Here is a 10,000-nt window from a genome sequence, read left to right on the forward strand (position 1 = left end):
GAGAGAGAGAGAGAGAGAGAGAGAGAGAGAGAGAGAGAGAGAGAGAGAGAGAGAGAGAGAGAGAATTTTAATTTTGAATCTCATCTCGTAAGAAGCTAGTTAACGGGACACATGAAAAAAAATACATACACACACACACACACACACACACAGAGAGAGAGAGAGAGAGAGAGAGAGAGAGAGAGAGAGAGAGAGAGAGAGAGAGAGAACATCACACACACGCACACTAGGGTGAGGTGACAGTGGCGGTTGATGGCAACCCCACACACAGCAGTGCTCCTAGCGGAGATGATCATGTCAACGAACAGCTATGGCAGAATGCTGTTGGAGGAGAGCCGATGTAGAGCCTCTGTGTGATAATGGAGTCTACTTGTGTTGGCTGCACTATTTCTGTTGGGGCTGCCGGTTATTTAGGGCAAGGAAGTCTCACTAGGGGTTTTTCCCCCCAAGACAGGGTATAATGCATACAGCAACCCGCAATGTTAACACACAAATACACGCACGCTTATGTACTACAAACACACAACGTTAAGAAGACGACTCCATCCAACTACATTCCTTCTTATTATTTTGAGCGTCGGGAGAAATTGTTTTGGTTCTCAGTTTCTGGTGATTTGTGGATGCCATTTCTCTCTCTCTCTCTCTCTCTCTCTCTCTCTCTCTCTCTCTCTCTCTGAGCAAGAAAATGCTAAGATAAACTAGGTCTAAAAACGTAAAATCGAGAACGAAACCGATTTGAATTGGAATTGCGAGGCACGAACAGCTAGCAGAAATAAACAGAAAAATTGACGAAAACCATAAATATTTATGTGCATGTTTATACAAGACAAATATACATTCGTGAATGCGCACATGCTTTCAGCATGAGTTTCCCCCAGCAAGAAAAAGAATGAGCGCCGAAATTCTTCCTTGAGGAACATGACAGACAAAATAGCTATGGAATAAAGAATGAATACTAAATTATAATGCCGTCCAATGCTTGACAATTCTCAGATCATTCTTAAGAATACTTTTGGAAACTTATAAGCATACAAAAGTGCCAAGTCATCCAAAGATTTTTATTATTACACTTAATCATATCTTGCATATGTGCCCATCAGTCCACATAACTATTATGAACGAAGCATCTGCAGCGTCCAAGCAATAAGCCACAAGCACACGAGTGCAGCCGTACTTTCCCCCAAGTAGCCGAATGCTCACATCTGGCAAGCAGTGCATACATGCACACCACCATTACTGAGACTATCGTGCATTCTGCTAGAACCACAAGATAAGACTAATTATTCTCTTATTTTGTTGAGTTCATCATAGCATATGCAGACTTCCGTTTTGGAAATGTGTGTAAATATGCGCAAATCCCAGTTGGTTGGGCTGAAATAAACTATATTATCATCATGGTAGCAGCCTGAATATAAACGTTGGCTTCCTACCGCGTTGAGTTCAGATAGGTAACAGCGATCGGTTGGATCAGATCACATTTGGGGGGAGGGGAGGGGAGAGGAGCGGGATGGGGAGGAGTAGGAGGGAGGGGAAAGACTGAGCGCGTATGTGCGTACCCTAAGAGAGCGGGAGAGTATGAGGTGTCTCATATGTGAGAAGAGAGAACAGAAATACCCGAAAGCCGCCACTCAATACCCTCCCAGGACCCTTTCCCTTCCCCCCCTTAACCTACAGCCGGCCTTTCCTCCCCCTCCCCCTCTTCCCTCCCCTTCCATGAGAGGTAAGAGGGGTACCACGAAAGACGACGTCGGAGGAGTGACTCAGAATGACTCACGCTAAGTAGAGCAACACCACAAATTATTAAGCTCTCTGCTGGGGGTGTGCCTCCTCCTCGCGGGTGTTCGGCTGAACTAGACCTATAATAAAGATGATGAGATGATGACGAGCGCATGAGTAGTACGATGATGGACGATGGTAGCTGTGGTGTCGTTAGTAATTAAGGCGTTATATTATCACTTGTCACTTCATTTCGGCATTTGTTGAGATTAGACGCTTTGATTTCTGCATATGCAGCAGGGAAAGTGGAGTGGTTCGCAACAGGAGGTTTCGCATACCACAAGCGGAATCCATCAAACTCATAGGTCTATTTGGGGACTGAAGGTTGTTAAGCCTTTGGTAAACCTTGACCTGTAGTGTTTTTCATGAATCGGTGCCAAAAGTTGCAAAGCAATTCTAGGAGCATTTACAACTGTTGAATATTCAACTTGGGGAAAGCAGAGAAAGTAAAAATAAACGTGAGAAAATACACGCTTAGGTTGGTATGGAGTCAATAAATATTAGACTTCGCCTGACAAGTGGTCTTATTAACACATGTTAGTCCTCCCATTCCTATTAGACCCAGGTATTCTTTACCTCATTCCGTGGTCAAAGAGCTCACACAGTATCATTCTATTCTAAGGCAAATCTAGTCGACAATTCCATACAACAAAAAAAGAAAAATAAAAAAAATAACGAAAAGCGAAGGATGATTTAATCAATATTCTTTTCACATTACTGTAGTCTTCTAGAAAACTTGCACCACGAAATCAAATTACTTTCACACTTTTTTTAATCGAATAGTAGGCACATGTGCTGTTACTTGGCACTCGATAACCTGATACATACTGAGCTTTCGAAACTTATGTATGTTACAGGGAGTATTTGAAATAGGGATTTCACGAAATCCCCATGGAATATATGAAACGACCTGTTCGCTTAGGAACATTTGATCGCCGAGAGCTAGTACTAAACACGGCGAAACAGTGATGCATCTACAGTACACTGTTTCGCCGTATTTACTACTAGTCCCTGGGGGTCAAATGTGTTTCGCTGTTTTTAGTACCAGCCCCTGGTGGATGAAATGCACTTGGGGACATTTGATCCCCTAGGGGCTAGTACTAAACATGGCGAAACAGTGTAGATGAATCACTGTTTTGTTGTGTTTAGTACTAGCCCTCGGGGATAAAATGTTCCTATGCGAATTTGTCATTTCACATATTCACTAGGGATTTCGTGAAATCCCTGATTTCACATATTCCCTGTAACATATATACATAGGCCTAACGAACACCATTTGCCTTTACATTTTCTAAACACCTCACATTATATACACAAGTTATACATTTGCTAATACACCGATGGGATTGAATTGATAATTTTTTGCTTCAATTCATACAGGCACCAAATACTTTCATTATTATACTGTTGTTACAAAGACAAATGAACAAATTAATCATAAAATAATGAGCATGTGACTAGGAAAAACTCATCAGATTGTGAATACATGACAAATATGATAGTGAACACTATTTGTAATTTATTTTTAAGACAAAAGAGATAAATGACATTACAAAAATAAATTACAACTGAAAAGTGCGTCTGGTCCGGCCAGTATTAGAACCAGAGAGAGAGAGAGAGAGAGAGAGAGAGAGAGAGAGAGAGAGAGAGAGAGAGAGAGAGAGAGAGGTAAGATAAAGGCTAGCTTGATCTGTTATTATTACAAATGGGTTCAGAGAGAGAGAGAGAGAGAGAGAGAGAGAGAGAGAGAGAGAAACGTCGTACATTAGTACAAATCATGATTTATTACTAAATTAATAATTTATGAAAAAAAGTAATGATTGACGGCGAAGTATCCGGCGATGGTACTTTCATGGCCTGTCTCCTTAACCTAAATGTTTCTGGACTTGAATCCGAAATTCTATTACATACTATTCATACCTAAATATTCATACTTAATTTGGAATTATTGTTTTTATTTACTTTAGCACTGAATTATATCTAGGCATCCTATAAATTAATATGAGGGATGATTATCACCTGACTTGGGAAATCGGACGGCACCGATAATTAATTATTTATTATCATTTATTTATTTATTATTTATCCATTTATGTACTTATTTATTCATTACATTTAAATAGTTTTTTCATCTTGAAGTATTTTACATTGAATTTTTTTTTTTTATAAAAGTCTGTTTTTTCTCTATTCACAGCAAAGATTTTTCTTTCAATTTATTCATGTATTCATTTATTATTTACTTCATTACATTTAAACACAGCTTTCTCATCACAAAGTATTTCACAGTGAATTTGCTTTTTCAACAGTCTTTGCTTTGTATTAAAAAACAAAGACACTTTTCCCTTTTCTTTTTTTTAACCCACATTAGAAGCTATACTTCTCGCTCGAGTCTTTTCCTCGTAATCAGGAAAACAAGGACTGATTCATAGCGCGACACTGATTGAATGACCTTTGTAGACCATTATTTTCCCCAATGATTTTCCTTGGCCCTCAACTTCAAGTGGTTAAATACTATGCATATTTGTTGAGTGACTTCACCAGAGAGCGCGCGCGCGCGAAACCTGCAAACAAGGGATAATGTTTTTTTTTTTTTTTATTATTATTATTCACTTGAATGCTCGTATATCTGTTTGCCTGTTTCAGGCATTCTTTTTTGACACCTCAATAGTGAGTCAAACTTTGTGGTGCTCGTTGTGTCGAGATAACTCAAATATTGTATAATAATAATAATAATAATAATAATAATAATAATAATAATAATAATAATAATAATAATAATAATAATAATAATAATAATTATTATTATTATTATTATTAATAAATATAATTATCATTATTATTATTGTTATTATTTATCATCATTCTTATTATTTTCAGAAGATGAGCCCTATTCATATGGGACAAACCCACAAGGGCCACTGACTTGAAATTAAAGTTTCCAAAGAATAAAGTGTTCATGAAAATAAAAACGCATATCCATAAGTCAAATATACATACGTCCAGTTCTTGTGGTATTTTCTGCGTTACAGTAATTGAGTAGTTTATATCTGAAGGTTAGCTTGAATTACTTTGCCTCTTAGGCGCGCGAAAGCGGCTGAAAAACAATAGTTAATAAAACAAGTAAAAAATTGCGGCCGTTTCTTCGGCGCAATCGAATTTTCTTTACAGCATATAATCAGGGCCACCGAAAATAGATCTATCTTTCGGTGGTCTCAGTATAATGCTGTATGAGCCGCGGGCGGTGAAAATTTAACCACGAGCCGGTGGTGGCAAGTCCTATATCGTTGCCAGAAGCACGAATATGGCTAACTTTAACCATAAATAAAATCAAAACTACTGAGGCTGGAAGGCTGCAATTTGGTATGTTTGATGATTGGAGGGTGGATGATCAACATACCAATTTGCAGCCCTCTAGCCTTATTAGTTTTTAAGATCTGAGGGCAGATAGAAAAATTGCGGACAGAAAAAGTGAGGGCAGAATAAAGTGTGGACGGACAGACAAAGCCGGCACAATGGTTTTCTTTTACAGAAAACTAAAAATAAGTAGAGAAGTACGACCTACGCTACTATCACTCGCATACAACTTCATTATTCTTTGTTAACACATCAGCAAGAAGTAAAGCCATTGATAATGGATTTTTCTACACATTAAACCTGCATACACATTTTCACTGCATCTGAGTATAATGAAAATCTACCACATATCTGAAGTTATAATATGTCACTTGAAACAATTTAAAAATAAATAAAAGATTTTCCGAGTGCTAGGGCGTTTTCAGAGGCTGCAAGTCGTAATTATTTGTCTTATAAGTAGCTCCTCATGTATCGAGGTTTGAAGACACGCTGTAAATTCAAAACTGTCGTAACTGACCTCTGAGTCTTGGACGTCGCAGACCAGACAGGCATGACTAATGCTACAAAGTGAAGTACAAAGGTCTGCTACAACAGAACTCAAGAACCAGAAGAATGACCGTCGTGATTCAATTCAGGAATTAAACTTCAAAGATCAGCGGTGGCTAAAATTCTAGAATTTACAGGGCAAAGAATGTCAAGAGATTATTCAGAATAAAACAGATTACAGAATTTAGACCAGAGGCCAAGCCCTGGGTCCTCTGAGGTCATTCAGCGCTGAAACGGAAATTGACAGTAAGGAGGTTTGAAAGGTGTAACAGGAGGAAAATTTCGCAGTTGCACTATGAAACAATTGTTAGGAGAAGTTGGAAACTAAAATGGAAGAAAGAGATTATGAAAGAAGGTACAGTAAAAAGGTATGAAAGAGGCCGAAGGGCCATTGCAAAGAATCTTAAGTAATGCCTACAGTGCACCGCATGCGGTACACTGACGGCACTAGCCCCCTATGTAGAAGAGAATATTCAGGAACTAGAATAATAAAAGACTGAAATGACTGAATTTAAGAAACAAGGAAGAGTTAACGAGATTGAATTCAAGAATCACAAGGACAGTTTCACGACTGACTTCAAGAACCAGAACGACAAAGATGCCGGGAGTAAAATCATGAATTATAACAACAAACTATGTCGTGATTATATTCGCAATTTAGAACGACAAACCTCACTAAATTTAAGAAACACAACGACAAAAGCTGTCGTCACTCAATAGAGGAAACTAAAAAAAAAAAACTCGTAACTAATACAAAAACTACTGCAACTTCAACTCAGCTTCTTTAACCAGTGACTAAAAAACACACACAGACACTCACACCAAATTTGAAAGCTATGTCGTTTCCGTCAACAGACACTTAGCGCTCGCCAGTCCGTGTTTATTTGTGTTGCAAATCCGAATCGATGTTATGCTTTCGGGAGGTATTCTGTGGTCGTAGTAAGCGATGCTAAGTGGTCTCACGCGGAGAGAGAGAGAGGGATCGGGTTTCCTTCATCTCAAGAGACGAGAACTCAAAGACAAGCTTCTTCATCTTCTGTCTTCATTTACTAAACATTCAACACTGGTTCATTCTCCATCATTCTGTGCCGCTGAGCGAGACAGAACAGAGACAGTTTCCCAATGTGGGGAAGACACCGTTTTCGTAATGCTGATACAAGGGTATTCTCCATCATTCTGTGCCTGAGTGGGGCAGAACAGAGCCAGTTTCCCTCACAGGGCCTTGAGATAAATGAGGCAGAACGAAAATGGAACAGAGTTAGGCAAATCCAACTTCTATATTCTGTCATCATTCTTTGAACACACAGCTATTTTGAATTATGAGGAAGCAGTATATATATATATATATATATATATATATATATATATATATATATATATATATATATATATATATATATATATATATATATACATAATATATACACCAAATAAAACTTATCTGCATTATCTTAAATACTGCAAATGCAACATCCTACTATTTTCTGTAAACTAAAATACTTGGTAGAAAAACGTAACTTACTCTTCATTTCAACAAAAACATAAAAAAAGGTTATATGAAACTAAAGTGACTTGTTTATTCCCTAAACATACCATTTAACCTAACAATAAATAATACAATACCAGAATGTGAGCCCCTAAACAGGCCATTTATTCGGCAATGACACCACAGGAGTTCATTCTCTGACCACAGGTAATTCGCACAAATCTTTTAACAGAGAGAGAGAGAGAGAGAGAGAGAGAGAGAGAGAGAGAGAGAGAGAGAGAGAGAGAGAGAGAGAGCAGTTTAAATTAATCCCAGTTCCCGTGGTGAACCTCACTCTGTTGGCTTTAAATAAAATATAACTTTATAATTGAGACATTATTGCAAGGTTTAATCCAATGGTCACTGTGCCTATAATTCTTTGTCTGGTATAATTAGTTTTGGTACTAAATGCTTGGTACGTTATCATGACGTCTGTTTCAAGATGTTGAAGCTTGCCTCACTTAAAAGCAAAGGCATACATTATGGTATAGGCCTACCATCAACGTTATAATGAAGTGCGCACTTTTATACCTTTACCGTAGCTGTGAATGATTATTTTGCCGTGGACACCATTACGGTACACAAGACTCGAAAAGACTAGACAGTGATTCTTTAATAATCAGTCCATTTAATCACGGAAAGTTGACTACTATAATGATTAAACACAAAAACAATTATAATATTCTTTATTTCAGCTCAAGGCAACACTACTACTCAGGAGAAAAAAAAATGGCTTATTCTGAACGATATATCAATTGAACGGTATCATGCCAATTTAAATTCTGAGGAACTGCTCTATGATATGAGAGAGAATATACAGGATTTCAAAACCCACTTACTATCCATCACAAAACAGCGCACGCCACGAGCAAGAAAATATGGCATTACAGTGAAATATGAAAAACGTCGATGATACTGTAATTCCTATTCAAACGAGCACGAAAATATCCCTTTTAGAGTTACACAAGCTTTTAAACAAACTCCCCTACCCTTCTTGGCAGCCTCTCCATATCGATTTCATTTCAAAACAATGCCGAATAAACAAACAAACACAAAAACAACAACACAAATATAAATCCGGTGATGCAACTCGATCCAGCTTATTGTTGTGGTAAGGCAGAGCGCTCGTAGTTAATCGGATCAATGAATATTAACTAACTGGTGTACAGCCATCCTCCAGGGGCCCGTCAGGGGGAGGGTTGGGTAATGGTAGGGGGAGTGGGGGAGGGGGAGAGGGGGGGAGGGGAGGAGGAAGCAGCACACGAATTCGAGGAAGGGCTTTGTTTATTAGTGACTTTCTCAGTAAAGGTCATTAGTGACTCATTTATGAGTAATGACATGCATTAATTAAATCGTAGTAAGTTCGGTTACAATGGGCATGCCTGTTGCAACGTTGGTCTGTCGTATTAAATAAATAAATAAAACAAGCTTCTTGTTTTCGTTAAATAAGGTTGGGATTGCGCCAGCATGGGTTTTTAAACTTTGAACTGTAGACATTAATACTGAAATTGGTTTACAAAATTTTATTTTTCGTAGCAACCTACAGTAGATCTGAAAATACTTTCATAGAAAAAAATTATATTTTTCTGTTTAATTCCTGTATTTTGTTGGTGGTGGGTGGCGGAAGATGTACGGACAAATAGTCTTAAAAGCAATAATCTAAACCAGCCATGGTGAAACGATGAAGAAGATAAAATGGTTTAACAGCATCTTTGGACAACGAAGATCATTTGTCAAAGAAAATAAAAGCAAGAAAGGACAGACGTGTATTCCATTACGGTAAGAACGTGTTTGATTTCATAATACATTTTCTTGTGAACTTGTTTACACAAAGAACATTACTAAAAAAAACATTTACATCGTAAACCAGTATCGATATTACGAGGCTCACACACCTATGTGTTTCTTTAACGAAGTCTAAAAGTTTAGAATAAAAGCTATAACAGTTGAATATAATTTTCAATAAACTAGAAAACCAGTGACTTGAAAAAAGAAGTTCCTACTTTGGAGAAAGACACAACAACTGACTCTACATTCGTCCGCAAATATTCCTGATGCCTGCCTCCGGGCATAGCAAGTGGCTCTTAGGCAGCAGTCAGCGCCATCACGACCCTAAGCAGCGAGAGAGAGAGAGAGAGAGAGAGAGAGAGAGAGAGAGAGAGAGAGAGAGAGAGAGAGAGAGAGAGAGAGGATGATTACTATAGTCAATAGATCCTCTTGTCTGAATCTCCTCAACCTTTTAATAGCAGTCAGTGCCATCACGATCCCAAGCACACAGAGAGAGAGAGAGAGAGAGAGAGAGAGAGAGAGAGAGAGAGAGAGAGAGAGTTTCCTATAGTCAACAGAGCCTCTTGTCTGAATCTCCTCACCCTTTTAAACCCTCCGATCATAAATCCCGCGTTGCTCTGCTCAATACGACCAGGTAAAGCTCTTTATCTGACTGTTCTGTCGCCGAAAGTAAAACCCCCAAGCATGCTTGGAATAGTTCCCCGCCCGCCCCCCTCCCCCTCTCCCCGAGGGAATTTTACATAAATAAGCTTCTCCTGATAATGATCGAAGCCCCACAGCCTTCGTCTTGTAGCCTGTACTGGCAAATGATCGCCAAACAGCTCGTTTCCACTGCCAAGGCCATCATCATCATCACGGCTGTGCGTGTTTGCACTGCTGCCTCTGCTGCGCATGATCTTGAAAGCACACACACACACACACACAGAGAGAGAGAGAGAGAGAGAGAGAGAGAGAGAGAGAGAGAAAGAGAGAGAGAGAGAGAGGTCAAATGGTAGAATCAAGGTCTTAAGA

General features: G+C 38.7%; 1 protein-coding gene across 1 annotated transcript in view; it reads right to left on the reverse strand.

Annotated features, from left to right (window-relative positions):
• Window positions 1-10,000, reverse strand: part of LOC136831829 (uncharacterized) — a 132,445-nt gene that overhangs the window by 105,873 nt on the left and 16,572 nt on the right. The window lies entirely within an intron of this gene.

The sequence above is a fragment of the Macrobrachium rosenbergii genome, chromosome 1 (assembly GCF_040412425.1).
Source record: "Macrobrachium rosenbergii isolate ZJJX-2024 chromosome 1, ASM4041242v1, whole genome shotgun sequence".
In the NCBI taxonomy this organism is placed as follows: Eukaryota; Metazoa; Arthropoda; class Malacostraca; order Decapoda; family Palaemonidae; genus Macrobrachium; species Macrobrachium rosenbergii.